Here is a 19,181-nt window from a genome sequence, read left to right as displayed (position 1 = left end):
CGGGCATAGAGTTTCGGCGATTACGGAACGCGCATTCACAAGCTTTAGCGGTCGCATGTGGTCATCGAGTGTAATTCTGGCAGTAGCGACCCCAAATCGATGACTACTGACGTCACAAAGCGAGTGCACACTGAGCGGAAAGCGTCGATATATGTGACTCTGTTTAGCGACGGCAGCGGCACCTGCCGGCGTTGCTTGTGTGTATACCCGGAGCAGGTAGGGGACGTAGCATCCACGGCGCTTTTTGCAGCGCAGTTGTAGTTTGTAAACAAATAAGGTGCAACTGATGCGAAAAAGTGTAGATAGTTTTGGTATTGTTAGCTCAGCTCGCATTTTATGCCGTGCGAAGGAGCAGCATACATCCAGTCGTTGCAAAAGCTATGTAAACAAACACGCTGGAGGCGCAGTCGTAATCCGCGAATCGGCGCATTCCTGCGGGAGTTTAGGGTTCACACACTAAATGCTAAATGGTGTATGCTTACGTTGAAGCACTCACGAGTCATTTGCTGGAGAAGCACTAGAAAACGGAAGTTGAGGCTCGGGCGTCCATCGCAATCGCGCGCGCGGCTGTGGGGGAGGCGATACGGAGACGGCGGCGACTGGAAGTCTCTTGTTCTGTGCGAGAATGCGGTGAAGAGCAATCGAATCGCGTTGTGTTTGCGATGACGGGACTGAAGTGGCGGCGGCGGCACGTGCACATGCTTTCGTGCGCTGGCCGTGTTCAGACTGATCATAGTTTTGCAAAAATGCTTTACCAGCAGAAAATAGTCTGATTAACACGCGCATATAACAAGGTAGCGATTCGTTCAAAAGTTTTGGCAGCTCTTGTAATGCCGCAAGGTATGCTTTCGCGACAAGGTATGCTTGTTTGAGATTTACTTTTAGTTTTCGCACCCAAAGAACCCGTCGATTTCGGCCTCCTCGGCAATCTCTAGACGAAGCACAAAACAATTCCAAGGATCTCTAAAATCGCATATTATAGAAAAATGAAATGTGAATAAAAGAAAAGAGAAGGTTTGAATAAAATATTTTTGCTGAAGGAAAAAAAAAAAAACTCAAGTGACCATCATCAACGAAGTACTTGCAAGAGTGCAGCCGGCACCGCGAATAGCAGAAGACATGGGGCCGTCAGCATTGACGTTGTGACGTCAGCGGCCAGTTGTTACCCGACCAGAAAGTTGATTCCGATATTAATAATAAAAATTAATTTTAAAACTATCTACTGCACGGAATGAGTTAAAATTTCGAGGATATATAACTTAACGTGTGAGAAGTGAAATGCAATAATCAGTTTATGATTAGTTGTCAGCTGTCATAACCCCTTTAAGATGTTCGGCTATATTTTTGCTCTCATGCCATTTGCACTCCAGAGCGTTGTTTTCTCCATATTTGCAGAGTCCGCGCAGCGTTTTGCAGAGGCATATATTCACTATCTTGGGACTGATGGACTTGTTGCTTCCCCGTAGGAGTGCTACCAGGAGGGTACAACGACTCTTATATGACAGTAAGCCTTGATGACGACACCAACAATATCGTCTACGGGACCAGATGTCAGCTTGCCAAAGAGGCAGTGGTACGTCGATTATCAAGCCGTTCAGTTTTCAGTCTCAAAATGCTTTTTTTTCTTATTATCAGAAGCTGTTAAAAGGCTTTTGTGATGACAACTCACGGCTGTTGGACATGTATGGCACATCATCGTTACGGTGCTTGATATTTGGTACATCTGAACATAGGAAAGGCAATTTTTATTTCTACTTTCCACAAGACTTATCTCAGAAGCAACGAAATAAGTTTTCTTTTGCACCTAAACGACCCTGTTGATAGGTTGCCAAGCTCGAACGCATGCTTATAATCTCTTTAGTAGAATTCTCTTAGTGAAATATAGATTTATTAACACTTATGAAGTCGGATACTTACTGAAAAACAATGACAGTAAGTGCCAGTGCAATCGAGTGGAATGGACGAGGTACCATGGCGTTTGATTTAAGCGCAGACTTAAAGACAACTGCAATATTTCAGCAATCTTGGAGATTTTATAAGGCATTGTAAAGCGGTCATCCATTTTATATTGTTGTTATTTCGTAAAGAACACTATTTAACATGAAATAAAAAAAGCCCCACAAGTGTCTAATCTTTGACACACACTTCCTAGGTAATAAATTATGTTTAGGCACAAGTGAAAATCGTCCTTTCTTCACTTACGTGATGCCCTGCAAAAATAAGTCCTGATTTCATGCTTATAGCAATATTTAAATGCGACCATGAAAGGCCAAGTGGCAGCGCCCACGCGAATGTTCATCATGCTCATCCAATTAATTTTTAAAGCCATTATCAAGAAATGATCTATTATTATGCTGTGAAGAAAGAATAGCCACCAACTTTTTAAAATATGGCTCTTCCAAAGATGATAATAAGAAACGTCAAGAACACCTCCAATGAATTCAGCTCATAAAAAATGGCCAGGATATGTCAGGGGTGTTTTTGAAATAAGTGAAATACAGAATCGCGAATTTATACATTTCTCGGATAAATGAAACGCTGCCGAAAAGGGGCGTCGTCTGCACTAGCATCAAAACAATAGGTTTAAGCTCTAAACGCCGACAAACATATTTAGTACGATAACTAGAGTAGTTAACATAAAGCAGGAAATCAGGGTGTAGATGGGTCATATGTGAAAGTACTAGAAGATGAATGTAGTGTCTACAAGAAACTCCTGTTCGTAATAAAGAAAGTAATTATTCTAAATATTGGAAACCGCTCAACAAGTTAAGAAAATCTCTCCAGCACTATTTGTTCCTTGTTAGCGAAATTATTCAGAGACTTCGAGTGGCAGCAGTTGGGAATAGGACTGGCGGAGAATAATATGATACCTCAGTGGTATGAGTATCGCTGATGGCATTGACTTTTTAAATCACCCGGTGCGAATTGCAAAGAATCGTTGTTAACCTAGACAGGAAAAGCAGGAAGACAAACGTAAAATTTGTATAGTAACTCAAGAAACTAATTGCAAGGATAATTACATGTAAGCAGGAAAGGCATGGAAGTAGGGCTCGAAATTTACACCACCATTACGGCACTCGGTAGTGTATAATTTGTGCGAAGCTTCTTTCATCGCAGAAAACCTAGCGTTTTCTTCAGTAGTAGAGTGAGCGAATATCATGCCATCCGTTCTGTCAGAGGTACAGTAGCACATTGCATAGTGCATCCGTTTGAGCAGCCTAAGAGCTATCACGCCGGATGACCCCATGATCGCAACTGTGCGTAAGTGTCCGAACAGTTTTTCGTCAGACTTTCCAGGTTTTCAATTACAGTCAATGTGGTCGTACTTTTTATGTCAATAGGGAGCTTTACATTTGTAGGACCCAACCGGTTAGGGGATAGGGAAATAGTGGGGCCACAATGCGAACGAGCGGAGTGCCGCGATGAATGGGCAAGGGGTGCGGTAAGAACTCTTGGCATTCGCAATCGCGTCCGGCCATTGCTATTTTCCGCTAACCGGTTGGGTCCCCCTATTCTAAACCTTCCAAATATTGTAAGTACTGATTCTCGTGAAAGGTTTTAGAGAAGTTAGAGGAGATTGGTCGAGTGTCTCAGCACGTCGCGGACTTAATATCACTGCCGAAGTCAGGAGTACTTCTGATCAGGAAAGAATTCAGGAATTCAATTTCTCACGATTAGAGAAAAACTGCATATCATGTAGGACGGAGTCTGCCGGTAACTTCCGGAGTTCTCCAATACGGCGTCTCTCAAAGCATGAGTCGCTTTGGGTCGGTAGTTAAACCACAGAAACGAAACTTGTCCAAGCGAACGCCTGGTAGCAACCAGTACGTACACAGGCGCGCTAGCTCAGTACCTCAGGTGCACACACGCACGCACGCACGCACGCACACACGCAAACACACACACACACACGCACGCACGCACACACGCAAACACACACGCACACGCACACAGACCGCACACATATACCCACGCACGCACGCACGCACACACACACACACACACACACACACACACACACACACACACACACACACACACACACACACACACACACACACACACACACACACACACACACACACACACACACACACACACACACACACACACACACACACACACACACACACACACACACACACACACACACACACACACACACACACACACACACACACACACACACACACACACACACACACACACACACACACACACACACACACACACACACACACACACACACACACACACACACACACACACACACACACACACACACACACACACACACACACACACACACACACACACGTGCACACACACCGCACACACATACCCACGCACGCACACACACCGCACACGCATACACACGCGCACACAAATACAAACGAACACGCACGCACACACGTATGCATGAATGCACCCTATAGCGCGCCTGCGGAGAAAAGCAGGTCAAAAGGTTAAGAACCGAGAGCTTAGCTGTTCGAGTCAGGTACGGTGTCAACTGCCTCGCCCCGATGGTGCAGTGGTCAGGTCACTCGACCTGTGCGCCCAAGCATGCGGCATCGAACCAGCAGTGGTGGTCGCTTTTCTGTGGCGGAGAAAAGCAAGGCTTCCCTGTGTTGTGCGATGCCAGTGTACGTTAAAGAACCTCAGGTGGCCAAAATTTCAGATCTCCACTACGGCGTCTCTCATACCCTGAGTCGGTTTGGAACATTAAACCCCAGAATCAAAATTGTCCAAATACTACTGTGCGAGGCCACAGACCCCGAGCACCCACACTTAGCCGTGCGTGGCATCGTCGTGTCTGGGGAAAGGGGAATCCTGGTGGTTGAGCCGATGCTGAGTGTTTGGACCTCAAAGGCCCCTCGGCGCGGGCAACACACCAACTTGGCCCACGCTTCCCACAGACGGCGCCTCCGGTCTTGCCCGACCGAGGGAAACAGGCAGTCGCCTTTTCCTATACTCCTCTACATCTTCTACTTTCCTATCTTCAATCTTACAACTGTCCTGTCTCCTCTTCCTTTCCTGCTTTTCCCATTTTTTCTGGCTGCTAGGGTTAACCCTGTGTGGCTAACCACCCTGTGTTACGCTATATTTGGTTGTCTTCGGGATGTACGGCTGGCGTGGGCAGGACTGTCTTGCAAATTCCTGTCCCGTCCCCTCATTGGGCTCCGTGGTGGGTGGCCGCCACCCTGGATGAACAACCAACTTACACTTATGGTTTCCAAATCCTCTAAACCTGATCGCCCCGGCAAACGGAGGCGGACTGAAGTTACAGCAGAAATCATTGGAAAACCAAAGAAAAGCTATGCTAAGTTCTATGTCAATCACTCCGAGCTTGAAGAAAAACCAGCCCGAACATTCTGCCCATTCTTAGTATCAAAATGTTTAACATGTGCCTTAGGCCCAAACTATAAAGTGTCTAGAACAGCAAATAGAGACCTGCTTCTAGAGCTATGCCATAAAGATCAACAAGGAAAACTCGCCAACATCCAATCTCATGGGGATGTCCCCGTGGCCGTGGCCCCACACAGATCCCTAAACACCGTTCGAGGAGTAATTTCTGATTCTGAGTTTTCACCTCACTCAAGAAGAAACGCTAGAGGGGCTTACTGACCAAAATGTCGTGAATGTCTATAGAATCAAAATTCGAAAGGACAACCGAGAAATCGCAACAGACCATCTGATCTTGACCTTCAATTCCAGCCCACTGCCAGAGACAATAGTAGTAGGATACCTTAAAGTCGATGTTCTTCCATACATACCAAGTCCCCGAAGATGCTTCAACTGCCAGAAGTATGGTCATGGATCACAAAGCTGTCGTGGACACAAAACTTATGCTAAATCTGCTTGTGATGCTCCGTGCCACACTGCGCCAGCTGTGATGAATACCCGTCATATTCACGATCATGTCCAACCTGGAAGAAAGAAAAAGAAATCATCACGATAAAGACAAAAGAAAACATATAGTTTACTGAGGCAAAAAAAAGGCTAGAAAAAAACAATCCATTCATCTTCACCCCCAAGACACACTACGCGGACATGGTGCGCAGGGGCTGAGTGCCAGACCGCAACCTGGCACCTACCAAGGCGTCTTCGGACCCTATGGAAGCACCATCTACGATGCCCCAGGCAGAGGCAGCCAAGACTCCTCTGCCAGCTCCGAAAGAGGGTTTGCCAACCTCTGAGTCGGAAGGCCACAAGGTTTCCCAATCCAGAGGGAGGTCTCTAGCTAGTTCGTCCGTGGTATCGCTGCGAGCTTCCAGCGCCTCCAGTGAGGCGATGGACATCACCCCCAACACGGTTGTGTTGCAGGGGCGGCGAAACTCGTTGGAAAAAGAAAAGCGAAAACCGAGGGTAACTCCACCCGAACCTAAATGAATGTTATTCTCCAACACAACACAATATGGCCTACATGGTACATTTGAATTGTAGGGGTTTACTTCAAAATGATTCAGACATCACAGATATACTTACATTAACGTCACATACAGCTTTGTGCTTTCAAGAGACAAAACTTGGCCCAAAGAACACAAATATCCATAAAAAAACAAAACCTTCTGAAGAGACCGAGAAAAGGCAGATTCTCAGGAGGCGTTGTGATCATAGCACAAAGCGATGTCCATGCCACAGAAGTACCACTGAAAACAAAGTTTGAAGCAGTGGCAGTTAACATAATCAGCAACAAAATAATAACAATATGTTCCGTATACTTACCGCCACACCTAACCTTTACAGTACATGACCTAGAAAGACTCATCCAACAGTTACCGGAGCCATTCCAGGTAGCTGGGGCTTTTAATGGGCACTCGTCCTTTTGGCGGAGTGAGCTAACCGATACGAGAGGGCAAATTGTAGAATATTTTATTTTCTCTAATAACATATGTCTATTAAACATTTGAAAGCCGACATATTGCTGCCCTAGCTCAGGTAACATGACCTGTCTCGATTTAGCCATTTCAGCTCCATTAATTCTTAATGACTTTAACTGGGATGTTTTAGATGACCCTAGGGGGAGTGACCTTTACCCGCTATTTTAAAGCTATCATCCCCTATACCCATCATCCCATTGAGGCCACGGCGTTGGAAGCTTCACCTCGCCGATTGGGCAGTTTTTAAATCAAATGCCACATTAGAAAAACAGTAGTCTAAAGAAACAACTACAGCGAAATAAATAAAAAGGCTCTCCACATGCATAATATCAGCAGCATTATTAGCCTTCCTGCAAACATCCGAACATGCAAGGAGAAAGTACAAAATATGTTGGACGGAGGAATGCAAAGCAGCCAAAAAGAAACAAAACAAAGCGTGGGGCATCTGCCGTCGATACCCAACTGCAGATCAACTTAATTACCTATAAAAAAGCAAGGGCCAGAGCACGGTACGTCCGGTGAAATGCCGATAAAACTTCGTGGCATAATCATCTATCGTCCAATAACAGCTCAATCCCTGCTACGAAAATGTGGGAACAGTTTCGAAAGTTCACTGGATATTATACCACATTTACTTTCCCAATGTTGACTACACCCGTAACACAAACAACACTCGAAGAACAAGCAAACATATTAGGCGAACATTTCTCTAGTTTTAAGCTCTTTACACTATACAGACAAATTTCAAAAACACAAGGCAACAGCAGAAAAACAAAAACTTCCTTATCGCGTAGGCGCAAATGAATAATACAACAAGCTAATTTCATTACAGGAAAAAAATGCATTGCTATCTCAGGGTAAAAATACAGCACCGGGGCCAGACAATGTACCATTATGCTATGCTTGCACATCTGTCCGAAGCTGCCATAGATGCCCTGTTGAAATTTTTACACAAATTATAGATAACTAGTAAAATACCCGAGGCACGAAAAAAAGCAATCATAGTGCCATTTTTAATACCCGGAAAACCACCTACAAGCCCTGACATTTATAGACCAATAGCACTAACCAGCTGCATCGCAAAACCTTTTGAAACCATAGTAAACATCCGACTAACTTTTGTTGTTCAGTCCCGGCAGCTACTAGATATACATCAGTGCGAGTTTAAAAAGTCATCCTCAACAATTGATCACTTGATTCGTCTCGAAAAAACAGTCCGGGAAGCGTTCATCCACAGACAGCATTGTATCGGGGTCTTCTTCAATATGGAGAGGGCCTACGATACCACGTGGAGGTTCGGTATCCTCTGTGACATTGCAGACCTAGGTATCTGCGGCGGGATGCTGAACTGCTTGGGCAACTTCCTTAAAAATGGCACGTTCAGAATCCGCCTAGGAACAACATTTTCCACGACATACACACAACAAAATGGTGTTCACCAAGGATACATTCTTAGCACAACCCTATTCACAGTAAAAATCAATTCATAGCTAAAGTAATACAGAAATCAATAATGTATTCTGTTCACCTAGATGGCCTCCAAATAGCGTGTACCACTTCCAGCGTATCAACCAGTGAGCGTCAAACACAGTTGACTATTAAACAAGCTATCAAATTGGGCAGAGAAATATGGATTCAAATTCTGTCCTCAAAAAATTGTAGCCATTCATTTCTAACTAAAACGGGGCGTACAAGTAGAACCTAACTTGCACCTCAACCAAACTTCACTCCCTGTTAAACAAGATCACAAATTTTAGGCATCACTTTTGATAAAAGAACTTTCATTTTTACCATAAATAAACAACCTAAAGAAGAAAGCTGCCCAAGCACCTAATGTCTTAAATATTTTCTCAAAGAAACGATTGGGTTCTGATCGAGCATGCCTTCTAAAGATTTATCGCTCCGTAGTGCGCTCTATGTTAGACTATAGATGCATAGGTATGGCTCAGCAAGGTCGTCATACCTGAAGCGATTTGATCCTATATTCGTATTCTTGGCTTGCGCTTATCATCTGGGGCGTACAGAACATTTCCTGTACTCAGTATATATGTAGAATCAAATGAGCCATCTCTAGAGCATCGCAGAACTGCACTGATGAGCACGTATGTCTTATAAATTCGGTCTCTCCCGAAACATCTTTGCTACACTATAGTCACAAAATGCCCATCTAAAACTTTATTCTATAACAAACCACATTTTATCAGGCCCTTGGTATTGCGTTTTGAAGATAAATGCAAAGAGCTAGCTGTATTGGACTCTCTACCTAACACTGCATCAAGAAGTGATCCTCTGCCACCATGGTATAAACTCCCTGTTTTATGTGATTTCTCACTAACACATTTACACAAGAAACAAGCACCGCGGGAGCACATACTACAAGAATTTTACGCACTTGAAGAAAAATATGATGCCTACACTGAATTTTTTACAGATGGCTCAAAAACAGACACACGGGTAGGAATTGCTGTAGTTCAAGACAGAAGTAAGAAAATGGTACGTATGCCGCAGTACGCCTCGAGTTTCACGGCCGACTGTATGCTGCGTGTGTCGCTGTAGAAAAAATAGTCAAAGACAAAATTAAAACTAGCGTCATCTGCACTTATTCTTTGAGCCTGCTCACAGCATTAAAAACAGAAGATGCTCAAGACCCGCTATTAGAAAACGTTATTCATTACATAGTTAAAATCACCTCTCGAAAACATAACATTAAGTTCTGCTGGGTCCCCAGCCATGTTGGGATTGACAGCAATGAGAGAGCTAATGCATGTGCTACGCAAGCCCGATTCAGTCAAACAAAATAAGTGAGCTCGCCGCACAGAGATTGTTTCAAAGTATTACAAAATAAATTGGGATATAGATGGCTGGTCACATCGAAAGAGCACTTGAACAATAAATTGCATTCTTTAAAGCCCCTTTTAGAAGAATGGAAGTCGAGTAGACATCAAGAATGTTTTAAAGAAAAATTTTATGTTTCCTTCATATCGGATACACTCATCTCACTTACAAGGTTTTACTAACAAAATGAGATAAACCACTCTGTGAAAGGTGTGGTGGTAAACTCACAGTAATCCACATCCTAATTACCTGTACAGAATTTGAAGATCTGAGGAAAAAAATATTTTACAATATTTTACAGAGAACACATTCCATTACACCCCATGCTCCTTTTAGGTGAACAAGTACTAGCAAGCAAGCAAGATTTTTAAATTCCTCAATGATGCCAGCATTTTAAACAAACGATAACAGTCAAGATAATCTATTATCAATCTATATTACCAGTTTTTAACCTTGTGTTTGGTGCAGCATAGCGTTAGTTGCGTTTGCGCCATAAAACCCAATATAACTAACTAAAGTTGTCCAAATAACTGTCTTATGGCAACGAATACATTTTCAACCACTATATGTCACAACAGCAATATCTGAATAAAATCTTTTTTTTTTGCCATTTGACCTATTTTGGTGGGGGTTTCAAACAGAGCACCATTTTCATGTTTTTGTTTGCAGCTATCTACCGAAATACGGAGAAAGAAACATCTTTTTCTGCCGAAGATTTTGCACATAATTTGAACCACATCCCCTCAATTGATGTCACCGGTGAATGTGGCATGTGATAAGCCCTTCGAACAGTCCGCTAAGCTTTGCGCGTACGTTTTGTTTTTCCGGTCCTCGTCTCTGACGACTTTTATGCGTAATTTGTATGTGCAATGATCAATAAGAATACTAAATATCGCCAAAGGTCACAAGGACGATAATGGTGACTTTGGATGAGGAATTCAGGAACACGTCAGTACCCACAACTTTTCCTTTTATGCGCACTTTACGCAATTCAAATTTCAGGGCGAAATATGCTAACGAAAACATTTATCTTGAAATAATTCTCGAAAATACGATTAAAGCTGTAGCAGAGGCTCACAGAGTTACCAGTGACGCTAGCCAGCAACGCGTACAAGAGAGATGAAGTGGTCAAGGGATATGTTTCGATTTCTCTTTTAGTTTGGTATGAAGCAAAAAGAGGCTTCCTAGCTTATTACCAAGTTCCTAATCAATTTGTTAAAGCGGCGTGCAAAAAACTAGAAGAAACACCCTATTAAATCTTTGAGGGCCTCGTCTGCGGCTTAGTTACAGCGTCGTGCAGACTAGCTTTTATTTCGATTCTAAAATTCGTCAACAGAAAACATGCTTATAATCGAAATAGTAAGAGCATATGCTAAATTTTTGTGTTCCAAGGGTTGATGGCGTATTAAGATAACAAAAGTAAGTACGACGCGATCTGTAAGAAACTGTCCACACGAACTGGGAAAACGTCGTGTTGTGTGATGCGTCCGAAAATATCAGCCGACAGAAAATGTTCCAATTTCGCCAATAATAATATAAGCATTTGCGTCTGCTTCGTATGAACAACCTTTCTCAGTAGAAGAAAAAAAGTGATTGATGAGACAGGACGAGTGCGTGCATGTAATGAAAGCAGTCAATCGACATCGGTTCTGTTTTCTTGATTAGTGTGTATAAAAAAAGACGCGTGAAAATTAAAGCGAGAAAATCAACCTCGTTCTTCTAATTATCTCACATCATTGATGATCCGCATGACACTGTTTTTCTCGCTATATTGATGGCATGACGCGCTTCCCTGCAAGTATCAAAACTTGGTGTAGCTGCGTAAGCTTGTTAATATTGAAGGTAGTCGTTTGACTTTACAGCAGCGTATTGATATCGGCTCCTCGAAACCAGTTTTTCTGCTCCGAATCCACAAATACTGTTTCGATAAAAATGTTTTATCCCACGGGGAAAAGTAAGCGCAGAAAAAGACAAACACAAGGGAGGAGACAGGACTAAGCGCTTTGTCCTGTCTCCTCTCTTGTGTTTGTCTTTTTTTTTTGCGCTTACGTTTCCTCGTACGATCCTGAACCAACTAACCCAGCAACATGTTTTACTTAAATGTCTTATCCAAAGTCTTAGACCTAATAGTAAATTCTTAGCGGCTTGCTGCATAGTTGATAGTCTTGTTCTATGTCACTATGCGGGGAGCTGCAATTTCACTTATAGACTTAGATTTCCTTGCACCGGAGCCTGATATCTTCCTCGTCGAGCGTTGAGGGTATGTTCTTGGTAAAAAACTTGGAATAAATGCATCGCAAGGTTTTTGTCCACTCATGCCTTTTCTAATATGACGGAGAACGTTTTGTTATTTGGAGACGAAGAACTATAATCGCTATCGCTATAGCAATGCGAAAGCCTCTACGCATCTTGATACCCGTGCAGCCTACATAGACTCCAGAAGCCGTGCAGTTCAACCCCACATATGTTTCAACTGAAATTAAAGAAAGACTGGCCAATGGGGAGAGCTCGTGCTGTCGTGCGTCTTTGCATTATTATGTTGCTCTTAATCTCTGTCGTTGGCAGACAGTAACCTACATAGATGATAAAAGCCCGAACGCCCCTTCGAAGCAACTCCGGATATTTTTCAAACATTCAGGCCTGTTTTTTACCGTACATGCACATAAATTTCTCTCGAGGAATGGTGTTCACATTTTAAAGAAGGTTCCAAATTTTGTGTACCTCCCATGACTTCGAACTGAAAGGACAACTTGGCTGAGCGTAGCTCCTCGCTCAGCTGGTCATGCTTATTTTTCTGTGCCAGCTGCGGTACGCTGGTATATTTATTTACATGCAATAAGCTAACTTGGAGGGTAAAGAAAATGGTTGTACTTAAGTTGAGGAGAACGCAGAGTACTATGGAACGAACAATGGCAGGTGTAACGTTTAGAGCTAGAAGCGCGCAGTGTGGGTCAGAGAAATAACTCGAGTTAATGACAATCTAGTGAAAATCAAGACGAAGAAATGGCAAGGGCAGGCATGTAGGGCGAAATGAAGACGACCTATTGTCGCAAAGGATAACAAATTGGATTACAAGGGAAGGCAAACGTAGCAGCGGGTGGCAGAAAGTTAGGTGCGCGGATGAGGTTATGGAAGCTCACATGGGTTAAGTGGATGCTGCTTGGACAGGACCGGGTAAATTTGTGGAATATGGGAGAGGCATTCGCCCTGCAGTAGGTAAGTATTGCTGCTGCTGCTGCTGCTGCTGATGATGATGGTGAATAAACGAACACAGTATTTTCCAGCTTCATGAGTTTGAAACGCGGGAAACAGAGCGAGCGACCACTTGATCAAGTGGGCTTAAAAGTTATGTGCACTCCAGCACGACTCTTTTTCAGCGTGAAGGCATGGGCGTTTGTCTGTCGGAGCAGCTCATCAATATGCTTTAACAGAGTCGTTTGGTGGGTTAGTTAGTATAGCATAATAAATTTGGAAGCACTAGGTCAGACAAGGACGAGTGAAGTGAACGGGACAAATGCGTTTGCCCTCTAGATTTCTCTACTCTCTGTCTGTCCGAGTGCTTTCATATTTCTTTCAAGTCAGCGATGGTTGAGCACAGTCGCAATCAATTTGCAGGTGGTCGCTCCAGCGGCTACTGAATCTAGCTGCAGCGCCACGTTACGTCGTCCCCTCCAGTAGCGAGGGAAGCATCAGGGTACCTCCCTTTCTCTTATCGCTGTTCCTTTAGCAGCTTTCACTCCGTTCTTGGAGGTCGCAGTTTTTGGTTATTTTTTTTCTGCGCCAACGGGCAGGTGGAGATGACACCGCATTTATCGTATTCTGCACGCTGTAGGAGTGGGTGAATTCACTTGGAAGCTTATACTGTGATCGTCAACCCAGTTAGAGATAATCGCTCTGGGTAACATTCTTTTACACCTTGAGAAATGGAATTATGCTAGCTTCAGCTGCCCTAGGATCTTTCACAAAGAGCGGGTGCTCTTCTCAGCAGTGACGGTGTCATAGCTAAAATTTTTTCAATTCTTTCTTTTCACAGCACTCTGAAGCATCTGCTTGCTTTGTGAGGTCAGTGCATCTTAAAGTTTTCAAGGTGCTCTATATTACTAACGCAAAAGCAAAAATAGGTGTCATTTGCACAAAAAAGGAGCGATAGCGGCAGCGTCCAGACAAAAGCGGCACCGAAAAATGTCAAAGGTTGTGATCGTAGGAATGAAAGAATGCTTTCTCGATCCTGCTGCTTAGGTGGCCTATACTTCGCTCTAAGAAATACCTGCACCCTTAATGCTCGGTAAATGTCGGAAAACCAAGAAAGCGAAGGAGCGGTCTCTGTAACTCTTGTTAGTGATGTATAGACCAACACCGTGTTTACAAACAAAGGGGGCGCTCGCGGCGTCGCAGCCGACTGGGGGTGAAAAATAGGGTTAGCACCCATAGGAATACATGGAAGCGAAAGATTTCATTTCAGTTTTCTCATTTCAGAGAGCGCCTATGATGTCGTTATTCGGTACAAAGCAACCATGAACATCCTAGAACAGATAGTGAAAGTATGAAATCACATTATCGAGGCGAAGTATTTTTAAAACACCGCGAAACGTAGGGGAGTGCGAGTTGGGAGGGCGACCCGTAGAAATACAGAACTTACCGGAACATTTTTCTCATTTCGCAGAGCATCAGAAGTGGTGGCCGGTCGTTAAACGTTGACCAGCGCTTTGAAGAAGTGTGTGATAAAGTAGGGTGCGTCATTACGGAGGCAGTCCACTTTTAAAACTCCCCGAATAACCTGTGTTATGAATCCAGACACCACCAAAAGGCAAGCTGGATGTAGCGAATCGCGCAGTTTTGCTTACAGTCTGATATGCTGCCGCTTAGGGTAAATAAGCTTGATAATATTGTCGCTCCAGTGATACTTGCTAGACAGAATTACATTTAAAAAGCAGTTGTCAAACGCCATACGACAACATGAACCGAACGAGATTCGCGCATTGCAGCAGACGACAGCGTATCTGGCGGTACCCACCGCGGCCGCCTCCAGCTCCGGAGCGTCTGCTAGCGACAGCGCCGGTGGCGCATTGCCGTCTGCAACTGTGCGCGGTCAGTTTATCGTGCTGTGAACTGTCCCGCAAGTCGTCAGACTTGCAGTACTTGCAAGGAAATCTAGTGTGTCATGCAACATGATGTCAGGGCGTGATACAAGACGTTCACCAAAAAATGAGAAGGGTTCAACGCTGCTGAACCGAGCAAAATGTTGCGGTAAGTTGTGTTTACATGTGTTTCTATGTGATCGCCCTCTCAACTCGCACCCCGATACGTTTCGCGGTGTTTTAAAAATACTTCGCCTCGTTAATGAGTTTTGATACTTTCGTGATCTGTTCTAGGATGTTCATGGCTGCTTTGTACCCAATAACGACATCACAGATGACCCGTGAAATTAGAAAACTGCTTTGGAATATTTCGCTTCCATGTATTCCTATGGGCGCTAAGCCTATTTTTCACCCCCAGTCGGACCACGCTGGCGATAGAGGCGCCACCGCATCGTGCTTACGTCACAGATCGGTGTTGGTCTATTGACGTTAACTCAATGCTCATAACAGAGATCGCGTAAGTCCACCATTAAATGTCAATGACGTATCTATGCCATCCCAATAAAGTTTCTAACCACCAGCAGGATTGCAATCTCAAGTACGCTTCTCCCGCCTGCTGCCATCCCGGTGCCCTCAACTGCGCAATATATTCCCAAATTTTGAAGCGAAAAGCTTCACTACGCGGGTCAGAGCCATACTTCACGTGAGCCGAATTGGCGAGTTAGGCGCATGCGCGAAACCGATTGAAGTCACGCGCCGCGATGGTGGTCGATCTTCGCCGCCGCCGACTCCGTCTTTTCACCTTTCGGCGCAGTCGCGCTCTACTGCGTATAGACCAACACCGTGTTTACAAACAAAGGGGGCGCTCGCGGCGCCGCAGCCGACTGGTGGTGAAAAATAGGGTTAGCGTCCATAGGAATACATGGAATCGAAATATTCTAAAGCAGTTTTCTCATTTCACGGGGCACCTGTGATATCGTTATTCGGTACGAAGCAACTATGAACATCCTACAACAGATCGTCAAAATATGAAATCTCATTACCGAGGCGAAGTATTTTTAAAATACCGCGAATTATGTGGGGGTGCGGGTTGGGAGGGCGACCCGCACCTGTAAACACAACTTACCGGAGCATTTTTCTCATTTCGCAGAGCATCAGAAGTGGTGGCCGTTGACCCGCGCTTTGAAGAAGTGTGTGATAAAGTATGGTGTGTCATTACGGAGGCAGTCTACTTTAAAAACTCCCCGAATAATCTGTGCTTCCAGACGCCGCCAAAATGCAAGCTGCAAGGTGTAGCGAATCGCGCAGTTTTGCTTACAGTCTGATATGCTGCCGCATAGGGTACATAAGCTTGATAATACTCTCGCTACAGTGATACTTCCTAGACAGAATTACATTTGAAAAGCAGTTGACAAACGCCATACGACAATATAGACCAGACGAGATTCGCGCATTGCAGCAGACGACAGCGCAGCTAGCGATACCTACCGCGGCCGCCTCCAGCTCCGGAGCGTCTGCTGGCGACAGCGCCGGTGATGCATGGTCGTCTGCAACTGTGCGCGGTCAGTTTATCGTGCTGTGAGCGGTCCCGCAAGTCGTCAAACTTGCATTTAGTTGCAAGAGATTGTAGTGTGTCATGCAACATGACATGGGGGCGTCGTACAAGACGTTCACCAAAAAATGAGAAGGGTTCAACGCTGCTGAACGGAGCACAATGTTGCGGTAAGTTGTGTCTACATGTATTTCTATGGGTCGCCCTCTCAACTCGCACCCCCGTACGTTTCGCGGTGTTTTAAAAATACTTCGCCTCGGTAATGAGATTTCATACTTTCACGATCCATTTTAGGATGTTCATGGTTGCTCTGTGCTAAATAACGACATCGTATGTGCCCTGTGAAATGAGAAAACTGTTTTGAAATCTTTCACTTCCATGTATTCCTATGGGTGTTAACCCTACTTTTCATCCCCAGTCTGACCACGCTAGCGACAGAAGCGCCACCGCATCGTGCTTACGTCACAGATCGGTGTTGGTCTATACGCTGTCGCTGCAGCTGCGCGCTTTGCCTCCTTGCCCACCGTTTGACCTTTCGTTGCAGCCGTGTGTTTACCACAGATGGACTGCGCGCTACTGCGCGTGCGCAAGGAGGCTATATAATGCGCTTGCCAAATAGGCGAGCGCACTCGGCATGGAAGGGAAGGAGAGTGTGGCTGTTGCTAGACTACGCAGATTTTGATTGATTCATAAACGTTATTGGGGAAAATTGGGCTTAGGGGTAGTGGGCTAGGAAAGAGCAATAGTCGGTAGTCCTCTGTCCAGGCGTTCGTTGGCCTCAGCAGCGGCTCTGGCCCACTGCACCAGCATGAGCTGATGCTGTGCGTCCGATTCGGCTAGAAGGTTCTCCCACTGCTCAGGACTAGGGTTATCTAGGCTAGGCATTATGAGGCTTGCTCTACATCCCCATTTTGTGTGGTACACATATCCAAACAGAAAACAGAGCCCTGTACCACAAGATATGGCCAACACAATACAAAAGCGAATGTGTCTGGTGCGGAGACACTGCTACACTATACCGCACAACTATGAAGAAAAGCTGAGAAGCTAAATTTGTGCGATTCAGAGGTACTCGCTTGGGAGTTGGCTGCACAACAGCAACAAAATGATAGAGCCAAAGAAAAAGGTGCAGCCGAAACGCCTGAACAACAGGGGCCCTATTTTTGACACATGTTCGCCGATCAGCGCCATTTTGTTTCTCTGATTGGTTCTCAGAACAGCCACGTGTTTCAAAATTGTGGCGCGAAATTGCGGTGTGTCGAAATGGCTTTTTGTTGTGACGTAACAATGACGTCAGTGTGAAAACGGACTTTTAGCATTGGTTGGTTAGTTGGTTTGTGGGGTTTAACGTCCCAATGCAACTCAGGCTATGCTATGCATGATGCATGTATGGTATACATAAGTAATTGTGGAGGAAAAATGAAGGTATCTATGATAGAGAGGAAGGCACTTGCACTTGTATTACGAAGGGGGCGAAATGAACTGCCCACTGTCAAGAGCCGGCTCCTGAAATCTGAATGGATGACCTTGTGTGGTGGGAAATACGTCATGGATAAACATTATATGATGCCAAAATGACTTTTCATTACGTAAAGGATGTGCTGCCATTACTGTAAATGAGCAATGTTCGACGTGTAGTTTAGAAGGCAGTTAGCTCACCACTGTTCAGTAGGCACTTACTTCGAGGGATTGAAATAGAGAGTTGTTGCTGAGAAAATTATTGTTTTTATTCCGGAATGAAGAGTCGGAACTAATTCTTGTTAATATTAAAAACAAGGGTGCAAATTTAGAGCCACATGAGGTCTCTGGCTGCTTTACCGATGCGGACTGTTTGCAGACGAGACGCAATAACGATATTACGAGATCATCGATCCACCTTCGCTTCTGCTATGACGCAATTGAGTTGATCGAGTCGAAAGCGTTCGCGTTGTGAAAGCACGTATATGTTGCTTGTTCATTGAACAAGCGATAGATGGCTTTATTTCCGGCTTTACCCTTCGTTTTAGAGTGGCTGGGAGTACTGTCGGACAGGGACTACCAGAAACATCGAAATGCTTTCACGATACCTGACGAACTGTTCCGGCAGCACTTTCGTCTGACCAAGGACTTGGTGAGGTGGCTGTGCGAGGAGTTGAGCGGTGATTTAGAGAGGCAGCGTTTGAACACTGCAATGGCCCTCAAGGTATAGCAGCAGGTACTGTGTGCGTGGCGATTTTCGCCGTTCTGCTGAGGTTAAAGTGTTTACTCAGACGTGATCAAAATATCAAAACGTCCTGAATACTAAGTACGAAGCTGAGTTGGCTTTTCTGGAAACATTAATTTCGAAATGTGCGAGTGAGCACAGTGCGCTTTTCTTTTTCATTATCAAAGAAACAAATCTATTCGGGCGCGAATGCACTATTGTGTAAATATGCGCCGGGGGAAAGCCAGCACAACACGATTTCAAGAGCACATTTTGGCATTCCACATTGCGAACAATACTGCCATTTAAAAAAAAGAATTAAAAACTGAGCACACTGGAAAACGGGTGTTGCGTGCTTTCATTTTACCGCGTGGCTGTAAGTTCTGAATAGAAATTAATAAATAATGATTCTTTATTAATAATAACAATGTAATAATAATAGTAATAATCGTAGTATACATATTTAATGAAACTTCACATGTAACTTTTTCCATCTCGGAAAAGTCCCAGAAACTTGGATAAAAATGTTTCTAGCCCATTCGCGCGCCCTAGTCGTGCTGCTTTCAGACATACTTTGAGTGAAGAAAACAACCAGCAGCTATGATTAGATCTCCTTTCTCTGCATAAGGCTGACATGCTGTGAAGGTTTCTTC

At 44.4% G+C, this 19,181-nt stretch overlaps 1 long non-coding RNA gene across 1 annotated transcript; it reads left to right on the top strand.

Moving 5' to 3' along the window:
* The first annotated feature begins 3,084 nt into the window (after positions 1 to 3,084).
* Positions 3,085 to 18,535, top strand: LOC146181111 (uncharacterized). The gene is made up of 3 exons (XR_014700411.1): positions 3,085 to 3,261; positions 10,386 to 10,525; positions 18,353 to 18,535. It is a non-coding gene; the product is annotated as an uncharacterized LOC146181111 (long non-coding RNA).
* Positions 18,536 to 19,181: the final 646 nt, after the last annotated feature.

Source organism: Amblyomma maculatum, chromosome 8, assembly GCF_055883805.1.
Source record: "Amblyomma maculatum isolate TAMU_Amacu chromosome 8, ASM5588380v1, whole genome shotgun sequence".
Classification (NCBI taxonomy): domain Eukaryota; kingdom Metazoa; phylum Arthropoda; class Arachnida; order Ixodida; family Ixodidae; genus Amblyomma; species Amblyomma maculatum.
This window is presented reverse-complemented; position numbering and strand designations above follow the sequence as displayed.